This window comes from Strongylocentrotus purpuratus, unplaced genomic scaffold (assembly GCF_000002235.5).
Source record: "Strongylocentrotus purpuratus isolate Spur 01 unplaced genomic scaffold, Spur_5.0 spur5_scaffold_15, whole genome shotgun sequence".
NCBI lineage: Eukaryota > Metazoa > Echinodermata > Echinoidea > Camarodonta > Strongylocentrotidae > Strongylocentrotus > Strongylocentrotus purpuratus.
In genome coordinates this window covers 11,576,043-11,588,408 of record NW_022145600.1, presented here as the reverse complement: position 1 = coordinate 11,588,408, position 12,366 = coordinate 11,576,043, and positions in this window count along the sequence as shown.

The window sequence follows — 12,366 nt, the reverse complement described above, 5'->3', positions numbered from 1 at the left end:
AAATACCTGACCCAAATACTTAAACAACTAGAAGTAACAGTCAATATAAACCTCATATAGAGCAACACATTCAGTTATATCTTCCATACTTTTCTTACTTCCAAACAAACTCCAATAATCTCCTGGTCTAACCCTAAACATTGCTCTTACTCCTATTATTCCATCTCAATTTAACATGTAACAATATTCTTTTATAGCAATCTGCAAAATAAGAAATAAGGTTTACAATGATAGAGGGCGCTAGAAACCCTGAAATGGCTACATAGTCTACATAGGCTACATAGTCTACATAGGCTACATTTATGTAACTTATGAAATGTCTTGTATCAAAGATCTTGTTTTATATTGCTTATCTTGATAATTTCTTGTTATGTGAATTTCTTGTTATGTGAAATTGTGAGGAAGGAAATAAAATATCATTTAAAACAAAAAAAATCTACACTTTAAACCTTCCTCTACTGTTATTTTGATTATACACTGTTACATGCAAGATTTTTTTATTTTTTATCTATGTTCATTGATTGATGTAACTCATGAAGTGTCTTGTATCAAAGATCTTGTTTTATATTGCTTATTTTGATAATTTCTTGTTATGTGAATTTCTTGTTATGTGAAATTATGAGGAAGGAAATAAATATCATTTAAAAAAAAAAAAAAAAATAGTCATGTGAAATTATGAGGAAGGAAATAAAATATCATTTTAAAAAAAAAAAAAAAAAAAATAGTCAGACAAAGTTCGATCTTCACTGTTTGAAGTGCCATAATTAATATCCCCTAGCTTAGCAACCAAAATACAAACAACATGCAATACTTTTAAACACTCAACTTCTATTATAAGCACTTCTTTTCTATGCTCCCTACCGTTCTTACTGAGCTCATTCCTAAACCAAAACTTATACTCATCACATCAATTAGAGCGTACCCTGGTCCTGGTCCTGGCCCTGGGACCAGGCACGTACATTAGCGCGCACGCACTACACCCAATTTTGGTACCGCGCGTTCAACTTATTAGTGTACTGTAACAAATCAGGGTTTTAGTATTGGACGAAGGTTAAGCATTTTTTGTTGTACGCGCATGCGCTATAGCAATATGGCGCATCGTTGATTTAGCAATTACCAAACTGAAGGAAAATGAGCATAAATTACAAATAACAATCATATTGGTGCAATTATCATGTTTCTTTTGGGAATATTATTTGTATGAAAGTTATCTTATCAGGAATAAGGGTTATACTGAAGATTATATGTGAAGATTTAATGGGATTAGCAGAAATGTTGTGTTGAAGTGTTGTTTTACTAACGAGGACATAATTGCCCTTTTATACGGTTATGTATAGGGAAATTAAGAATACGGCAGGATTGTGTAATTAGGGTTTTCCACTGCACTGTATCCGATACGGGCCAGCCTCACTGAGGCTGGCCCAACCCTTAGTTAAGTCTTACATCTAGTCTACACTTGTACTTGTGCTGAGTTTACCCTGGATGTTGATTGGATCGCATTAAAGAATTTCAACATACAACTCATGATTGGTTTGATTTCTTGGAGCACTGAAACCGTAGTTAGACGAATGGATGAGAATCAGTGACAGGTATTGACAAAGCATGATTGACTGCTCGAGGGATGTTCAATTGATTGATGATGTGCTCAAGACGTTTGTAGGTGACCGATTGCAGTCGATGGACGAATGATTGTTGAGATACGTGTGAGCAGTAAATAACTCCAGCCATTAAGCTACGGGCATATATTTTGTCCAAACGGACGGAGAGCGCCTGGCCAGATACGGGGCATCCTGACAAATATTCCGTGTCAAGCCAAGGTGGCGAACCGTGCCCGTCACACATGGTGTCAGAAGTGGGATTGCTGATGGCGTGGAGTGGTCGAGCTGATGGAGCTAGGGGACAACGGCAGTAGCACTGACGGAGCTGGGGGACCATGGGCAGTAAGTCTGACGGCGTCACAAGCTGGTAGAGCTGACGGAGCTGGGGGACGACAGGTAGTAAGACTGACGGCTATGACGGGCGGATCGTGCCATAAAGATGACAACTATACAACTATACATCCATCGAATGGATGTAAGGTTTTAACCAATCAGAACGCAGGAAACTGTACAACTATACAACTATACAATTATACGACTATGCAACCATACAGCTATAGAACGCATGTACGGTTGTTACGTTTGCGGGCCGAAATGCCATAATTGCGAACAACCATACATCTATTCAGCTCTATGGCTGTACGGATTTAACCAATCACAATGCAGGAAACTATACAGCCATGGCGGCGAGAATGTCTGTATAGTTTTATGGCTGTACGGTTTTGACCAATCACAGTGCAAGTAACTATACAGCCATTGCGCCGAGAATGTCTGTATGGTTTTATGGCTGCATAGTTTTAACCAATCATAATGCAGGAAACTATACAGCCATGGCGGCGAGAATGTCTGAATTTAGCCGACACTTATGCCTCTAAAGCCATTGAATGCTGAACATAGCAAAGCAATGATGGAATAAATAAAAATAAAAATTGATCTTATAGGCCTACTAGTACTAAATAATATTGGATCTAGTGGTAGATTTACTAGTAGTCGACCAGAACTAGATCTAGACTAGGTGATAGCTAGTACTAGGCCTATATCTAGTGCTTAATTAGTACTGCTACTACTAGGTCTAGCCTAGTAATATTCTATTTAATTTAGTGGACTATTACTATAAATAGACCTAGACCTACTAGTAAATAGTAGATCTAGACTATTATTACAATAGACTAGACCTAGATCTACTCTAATACACTAGATCTAGGTCTATTATAGAAATATTAGTAGACTATAGGCCTAGATTTACTCCTATTTAGATCTACTAATACTAGACTAGGTCTAGATCTAGATCTAATTTCCTAAATCGGCAACTGTAGATCTAGACCTAGATCTATTTATATCTAGTCTAGGGTATATAGGGTCAAGATCTCTCTCTAAGCAACAGACCCATCGGCAAATGTATATATAGACTACAACATGATTATTCCTAATGACGTGGAGGACCATACATCCATTCAGCTTTATGGTTGTACGGTTTTAACCAATCACAATGCAGGAAACTATACAGCTATGGCGGCGGGAATGTCTGTATAGTTTTATGCCTGTATGGTTTTAACCAATCACAATGCAGGAAACTATACAGCCATGGCGGCGAGAATGTCTGTATAGTTTTATGGCTGTACGGTTTTATCCAATCACAATGCAGGAAACTATACAGCCCCCAAATCAAAAGTAATTTTGGGGTGGGGCAGTATGTTGTTAAGGACATGATGTGTGTTCAGAAATGACGCAGGCTATCTGTCAAGTAAAAATGAGTTCTGGATCCAGGTGATAGTCATGAATTTCAGTCTGAATCATGAAGAAAATGGATGGAGGGGTTCAGAATGTGCACCCTTTCCACCTTCTGTGACCCCCCCCCCTTTCCTTTTTCCGCTTTGTTTTTAATTTGATCTTAATACAGTGATCTTGTTATGTAATATTTTGTCTTTTGTACTCCCATGTCTACTTCTGTACATATTCCTGTACCCCTTTACAGAGATACAAGTATTTATTGTTAACCGACCTATTTTTTTTCTTTTCCCCTTTTACAATGCTGTTAGTTATTACCATAGTCATATATTTTTACATTACATGTGTGCATATAACATTTGTTTACAAATCACATTGCCACCGTATAACATGAGCGATAACCTCGATTGGAATTGGGTCAGTTTACGCGTGTTTCCTTATTGCCTATTCAGGAATGCGTTGTATTTTTATCACTTCAGTTGATTTCCCCACGCTCTGTCTGCGCAATTCGCCGACTGGGTGTCTGGAGTGGGCGGGTCGGGGAGTGAGGCGATCTGTCTTACCCGCATGCTGCGTGTGGATTGTGTGTGTTGGGAGGGGGGGGGGTTGTGTGTTTTAGTGTTAGTGTGAGAGTGTTCACTGTTGAGGGGTGTGTGTGTGGGGGGGGGGGGGGGGGTAGAGCGGATTGTCTCATTCCTCGACTTTGCTCCTCCAACCTGTTGATGGTTGTCTGGAGTTTCCATTGTACCCGTGGATGGATTATCTTACTCCTCTTTTTCTTCATTTTGGGCCCAACGAAATACCGAAGCTGTGACGTCATAAAAATCTATTAGGAGCCAGAGCATATAACACATACGTTCTATAGCTGTATGGTTGCATAGTCGTATAGTTGTATAGTTGTATAGTTGTACAGTTTCCTGCGTTCTGATTGGTTAAAACCCTACATCCATTCGATGGATGTATAGTTGTATAGTTGTCATCTTTATGGCGCGATCCGCCCGTCATAAGCGCCTGGCCAGATACGGGGCATCCTGACAAATATTCCGTGTCAAGCCAAGGTGGCGAACCGTGCCCGTCACAGTACATAACCATGTACTACAATGTAAATGCATATAACAAATCAAAGCGCTAAGCATCACACAGTTTAACATTAAATCCTCGTTTCCAATATCAACCCACATGAAACATCAAAATAACTACTGAAATCGTTCTGACACAATACACATATGTACATAACAAATCTCTAGCATAACAATATTAATATTTACTAAACATAACAGTGGTTCAAGTTTGGTCAACTCACCTGTAAGAGGGCCAAGCAAAGAGTGCCGGCTTGTCTTAGCACTCCGCCCTCTACAGGTCACAGGGTAATTTCCTAACCCTTTACAGTAATATACCCAAAACCCCTGAGCTTCCGGGGGCTCTGTCCCCTGGATGCTCATCTGACCGTAATTAAATACCTAAAAACCCCGAGCTTTCGGGGTTATGCCCCCTAGACCCCACCAATGTCCCTAAGGCGGGCTCCTGGATGCTCATCTGACTGTAATTAAATACCTAAAAAACCCAAACTTCCAGGGGCTCGATCTGCCCCCTGGACCCCACGAAGGGCTCTAAGGTGGGCCCCTGGATGCTCAACTGACCGTAATTAAATACCTAAACCCCCGAGCTTCCGGGGCTCTGCCTCCTGGACCCCACCAAGGGCCCTTAGGCGGGCCCCTGGATGCTCATCTGACCGTAATTAAATACCTAAGCCCCTGAGCTTCCGCAGGCTCTGCCCCCTGGACCCCACCAAGGGCCCTAAGGCGGGCCCGTGGATGCTCCTCTGATCGTAATTAAATACCTAAAACCCCTGAGCTTCAGGGGGCTCTGCCCCCTGGACCCACTATAGGGCGGGCCCCTGGATGCTCATCTGACCGTAGTTAAATATTAAAACCTCTGGGCTTCTGGGGGCTCCCCCCCCCCCCTGGAACACGTCAATGGCCTTAAAGAGGGCCCCTGGATGCTCATCTAACCGTAATGTAATACTTAAAACCCCTGAACTTCCGGGGGCTCAGCCCCTTGACCCCCCCCCCCCCCCCTACCGAGGCTCATGCCCTGGACCCTACGCCAATTTACGCTCTACCTGATCGTTAATACTCCACTTTGAAAAACGTTCCGCGGGAGCTGCATGTAACGTGTAAGACTGGTGGTGATGCACATTTTTCATCTGCCCCCCCCCCCCCTTCCGAACGTTCTTTCTCATTACGTCACTGCCCCTGGAAGGTGAGCCCCCTGGAATGTTTGCCACCCCCCCCCCCCCCCCCAATCCCAAACTGCTTCAGGCGCGCCTGATCTATATAGTACTAGTACTGATTCTTTATTCTAAAGTTGCCATGTACGTAGAGGCTATGTCTACGAGAACGAAGAAGAGAAAATAGAATTGAAAGGAAATACAAGTCATGTATGCATTGCCATTACCTGTAATTTCTCAATAAATGTTTATTAGTTTTCGAAATATTCTGGTGTCCGCAGTCTTAATATTTTTGTCAAACTTCAGATGTGTATCATTGTAATTCTTATCATTGTGAGAATTTCATGAGAGCTTGTCCCCGTCTTATAGAGTTACGAACTTACGATTGATCCAAATCAATCGTAAGTCCTCCAATCAATCGCAAGTTTGCAGTCTCCACTCACTGGGGAAAAGGGGCGGCCGAGCGACTTCGAAAGTGGGGGGGGGCGGGGCACCAAGAAAAAAGGGACACTTTTTGAAGAAAAAAGGCACCTAGGCTACAAAGGGAAACCTCAAAGCGAAAATAGACATTGTTTAGACTTCGGTATATATACCCCTACATTGTGTTTACATTATCAGGGATGATTTCAATATTTGTTTCACTTTATACACCATACAAGATATTGCATAATGCATCATGCTTTTTAAGTTGGGTGTGATGGTCTGAACATTTATTTGCGAGCGAGGAAAAGTGTTTATATTTGTGAGGTCGCAGTGAGAAAAATTACATCTTATAAAGAGGAAAAAAACCCAATCCTGATAGGGTTATAAGTACATTCTCATAACGGAAGACTGAAAAGACCTTAGATAATTAACATAAGTATTTTGATTTGATTATATTTTCTTCTGCATTCGTGTAATTATACAGTTTTTCGATAACAATAATAATATAAAGTACAATAAGTATTTTTCTGACAATGAATCATAAATTAGCAAATACATATATATATATATATATATATATATATATAAACTGTATTATAAAACATTATAAAACATTATAAAATTATTTGCGGAAGAAGGACTGTCATTGTAAGCAGATTGCTTGATAAAACGACAGCCCCAGACAAAAACTCATGATATATTAACACATTATTAAGCAGAAACGGATAGGTAATTGAAAATACAAATTTCGATGATGGTGATATTGACAATGCAGATGAGGATGATGATGATGATGAAGATGATGATGATGATGATGATGATAATGATTTGAATGAAAAAAGAGATGACATGATAAAGAATGAAGAGTTGACACAGAAATTCTACCTTGAGTATTCTGATAATAACATCGTTTTAACTTTGGCCTTAAATGAGTAGAGTGAGCAGGCCCGTAGCCACGGGGGGGGGGGGGGGGGGCACGTGCCCCCCAAAAAATTGAACTTGTTTAGACCCCTCCCCAGAACGTCGATCAATTACATGTATGTGCCCCCCCCCCAAAAAAAAAAAAAAAACAAAAAAAACAAAAAACAAACAAACAAACAAACATCAAACTCTGGCTACGGCCCTGAGAGGGAGCAACATGATTTAATATACTGGGAGAGAGTTCCATAGGTCACGACCATGGTGTCTTATGGATTTATTTCGGGTTTACTAGATGAAAATTTGAGGAATTACGAGTAGGGTAAGAGTGAATAGCTTTATTCATAGTGTAAAAGTTTTGAAATGAAAGAGGGAGCATATTATTTAAATACTTAAACATGATCAGTAAACATTGTATATAGCGAATTTATGTCGAATACTGTAAGGGTTTTCAGTTTGTAAAATATTGGACTTGTGTGAGATAAATATGGTGAACCAGTACATAATACGAAGGGCTTTCTTTTGCAATAAATAAATAGAGTTGATTTTGATTTTGGCGCTGGTGGCCCATACTAAATTGCAATATGTTATATACTGTAATATCAATGAATTATAAAGCATAACAAGCGGATAACATGAGATTAATTTCTTCATTCAAAATCGTTTCAAAATTACAGTAAGTTCATTGGCTGCATGTATCTCTTTCAAAAGGTGTTTGAACTAACTATAACAATCCCATTTTTGTCTTGATGTCTTGATTTGAAATGTCTTGATTTGTAACTGTCCCTTACTACCTACACATGTAGGTAATGAGAGACCTTTGGTGATGACGTCATAACTTATTTTTTATCTTATTATTAATCAGTTACATCATGACCACAATTTTGTTTCCCAATAAAGAGAAGAAGTTACTGAAGAGAAAACAAAACTTTCTGTATGTGTAACATTTTTCATGTTTATGTAAATTATGGAAATGTGCTTAAGGGTCTCCAATTCCCCCACACCTACCCTAGTACTATAGATTAAAGAGGGCACTTACGAGAATGGAAAATGGACACTTATTGCAAAGGAAAATGGGAACTTGTCGAAGGAAAAGGGGCACGTGTCAAAATAAAAGGGGCATTTATCAGAGTAAAAGGAGCACTATTCCTATGTAAAAAGGGGCAGGCTTTTCGGGTGTTTGAAAAAGTGGGGGGGGGGGGCACTGTGCCCCTACTCCCCCCCCCCCCCCCCCCCCAGGAGGGCGGCCTCTGCTGTGGAGTTTATCCATAGACAATGTACATGGCGCTATAGGGTGGTGAAAAGTTAGCCTAGGGTGGTGAAAAATTAATAGTGCAGTTTATCCATAGACAATGTACATGGCGCTGTAGGGTGGTGAAAAGTTAGCGTAGGGTGGTGAAGAGTTAATATTCCAGGTTATCCATAGACAATGTACATTGCGCTATAGGGTGGTGAAAGGTTAGCGTAGGGTGGTGAAAAATTAATATTCCAGTTTATCCATAGTCAATGTACATGGCGCTATAGGGTGGTGAAAAATTAATATTCCAGTTTATCCATAGTCAATGTACATGGCGCTATAGGGTGGTGAAAAGTTAGCGTAGGGTGGTGAAAAATTAATATTCCAGTTTATCCATAGTCAATGTACATGGCGCTATAGGGTGGTGAAAAGTTAGCGTAGGGTGGTGAAAAATTAATATTCCAGTTTATCCATAGTCAATGTACATGGCGCCATAGGGTGGTAAAAAGTTAGCGTAGGGTGGTGAAAAATTAATATTCCAGTTTATCCATACTAAATGTACCTGGCGCTAGGGTGGTGAAAGTTAGCGTAGGGTGGTGAAAAATTAATATTCCAGTTTATCCTTAGTCAATGTACATGGCGCTATAGGGTGGTGAAAAGTTAGCGTAGGGTGGTGAAAAATTAATATTCCAGTTTATCCATAGTCAATGTACATGGCGCTATAGGGTGGTGAAAAGTTAGCGTAGTGGTGAAGAGTTAATATTCCAGTTTATCCATAGACAATGTACATGGCGCTAGGGTGGTGAAAAGTTAGCGTAGGGTGGTGAAGAGTTAATATTCCAGATTATCCATAGACAATGTACATGGCGCTGGGGTGGTGAAAAGTTAGCGTAGGGTGGTGAAGAGTTAATATTCCACTTTATCCACCGACAATGTACATGACGCTAGGGTGGTGAAAAGGTAGCGTAGGGTGGTGAAGGGTTATCCATAGACAATGTACATAGGGTGGTGAAAAGTTAGCGTAGGGTGGTGATGAAGAGTTAATATTCCACTTGATCCACCGACAATGTACATGACGCTAGGGTGGTGAAAAGGTAGCGTATAGGGTGGTGAAGGGTTATCCATAGACAATGTACATAGGGTGGTGAAAAGTTAGCGTAGGGTGGTGAAGAGTTAATATTCCACTTTATCCACCGACAATGTACATGACGTGATGTGGTAAAGAGTTGAGATCGTGAAAAATTATCATCCATACAAAATATGTACATGATGACGGTGACATAATGATGAGTAGTTTATGTGATTTGGTATTTAAAGAGTCAATGCCCCTTTTCCCAGAGAAAAGGCATATTTATTTATTTATTTATAGTTATGCATGTTCACAATTTCATTGAAGTTAACATCACATGAAAAATGAATATAATATAACAAATCATTTCAATTTTACAATCCATTTGAATTGACTTCACATGAAAAACAATGATTTATCAAAGACATATGTTGCAACTAATATACAGTTTGAAGAAAGAACACACAAAGGTGATGAGACATAAGCAAATAGAGCTTGAATCGTTACCACCTTTCAAATATATAACATATGACAAATAACATTCATGCATGACTTATAATTATGGTGCGGGGATAAATTGCAATTCAAAAGAAGATAATAACTTTTAATTTCGAACATACATGAGGTGAGGTGAGGGGGGGGGGGGGGGGGGGGGGGGGGGGGGGGGGTAAGAGGACACACTTTTTTTTTTTTTGGTCTTGAAATTTGAAAATTTGACATTTTGTTCCGTTGGGGGGGGGGGGTAAGGTCACCTTTCTTAGGTCAGCCATGGGGGTAATTTTTTTAATAATTAAAAAAAAAAAAAAAAAAAAAAAAAAATCCAAAGAGGGGGGGGGGGGGGGGTTTAGGGATTTTTTAGGGGGGTTTGCACACATAAAATTACCAAAGGGGGGGATCAACCCCCCAAACACCCCCCCCCCCCCCCCCCCCCCCTGCGTACGCGCCTGACTCTGATTATATCCGACCACCATGCCTATTTTAATTGGTAGCCAGCCATCGTTGCACTGATCATGCCTGACGGATACAATACACAAAGAATATGCGTGTGTGTAGTATAGCGGTTGTATGTGTACAATGCGATCCTTACTCTTATCAAATTGGCAATTTTTACACATAGGATGGGCTACCTTCATCTCCGATTAGGTGTGTGAAGAAAAGCTTCACCTGAATCGGGAAATCGGTATCATTCGACAGGAGAAAATTCCGTTGCGTACGCGTTGTTTGCAATGGAGCTGATCGCGGCGGCGGGCGCGAAGGTACTACAACGAACGGATTTCGATGAGTTACTAGCAACGAACTTACTAGCATTATGTTATGATATAAACTTACCACCTTTAGAGGGCAGTAAACACATGACAATTATGTTATATGTTATGTTTATTTTGATTTTAAAATATTGTTATTTTCATTACAATGTACAGGAATCTATGAGTCTTCACAGGCTCAAGGAAGACAAAGAAACAAAAGAAAAAAATGAGTAAGTTTGGGGAGGAAAATTGCTATATTTTAATTAATTGGACATTTTAATAATGTTCTCAAGAATCGTTTTTATATCAAGATTTATATAGGATTGTTTGTTTGTTGCCCCTTGATTGGAGGTAAAATAGAAAAGGATTTTTATTACAGCTTGCAAAGATCAGCTGATGTTATTGAGGTTAAAGGTCAGACTTTGACTTTGGCTTATCCAGCAAATTTTTGAGTTTGCTAAAGCGTTTAATTATGATCATGCAAAGTAAACTGAATTTATTTTGAGGAGTCAACACATACATGTATATATGGAAGCTGATTGACAATATTCATTGCTTGTAAATGTATTTTCCCCTTATATTTCAATTTTGAAGAAGAGAATTTCCTGAGACTTCCTGTAACCAAGAAAGATAAGGTATTAAATCGGCAGGAAGACCTGTCTCATATCATCTCTATCGATCATCACCAATACTCGATTTGCCCTAGCTTTCTAGTCATTCTAAATTCTGCTACAATAACTATGCTATTGTAGCAGAATTTTGAAAAACAACAGGCATATTTTTCCATATTTTATCAGCAGTTGCTCTTTATATAACAATCGAAGTATGACAATTTGTCAAGTTTTAATATAACAAGTTTGAATTTCACGTTATGGAGTGTGAACTGCGTACCTGGTTTATGGATCCACATAAAAGGCCTCTTTGTTAGTATAAGGATAATTGTGAGTGCTGTTTGAACTTTTACGTTGTTGCAGGGCGTTTTCAAGTCAATAATACAAATAAATGTATGATACATTTTAATCAACGCTGTAGCATAGTAAAAATGTCCATTATTATTGTCATTATTCAATATGGGTCATAACATACTATCTACCCTTGGATAGACAAACTATCTATAAAAAACAAAGCTTTCTAATAACTACAATGAATAAATAAACTGAAAATTGGACAGTAAATACGAAAACAAAAGCTCCTTTCATACATCAATTCATGTAATATATATTTTATTTGCAACTCAACATGGAGAGAAAATAAAATTCTTTACCACAAAAATACAGTGTACAAATATCAAAAGATAACATGCTATTAACTGGATAATATGATTGTAAACACATTGTACATGTACAGAAAATATTTTGAAATATCATGATTATCCTAAAAAATAACCTTTCTCCTCTGAAATGCCATCTTTGCATCACAAATTATGTATATTCAGGTAAATAACATTCAACAGACGATGTGTACATAAAGTTTAAATGCAGTAAAAGAGTTGCTACATGTAATTACATCATTATCCTAATATACTGTATGTATTTTTGTAACAGGCAAGCCCTGTACACACTGAAAAATAAAAAAAAAAATTGGGAAGATCATAATTTGATGCACAGCAAATTGATTTATCACAGTATGTACAGGTACTGGCAAGAAAAGTTAAAATGTTGATGATCAATCAAATAAAAGTAAGTAAACCTGATATCGCATTGCATGATGTATTCATTGGCAATGACACACAGATGCTTTGAGTGTATTTCACATAAGGCATCTTTGAAATAAAATTATGTCAAGGAAAAAGAAACATAGGCAAGATGGTAAAAAATATATTTTTTAAATAAAATGCTGTCCTACAATAGAAATTTAAAGAGAAGGTTGAGTTCTAGGAAGAGGTGAAAAATGATTTGTGAGCATTATCATTGTAT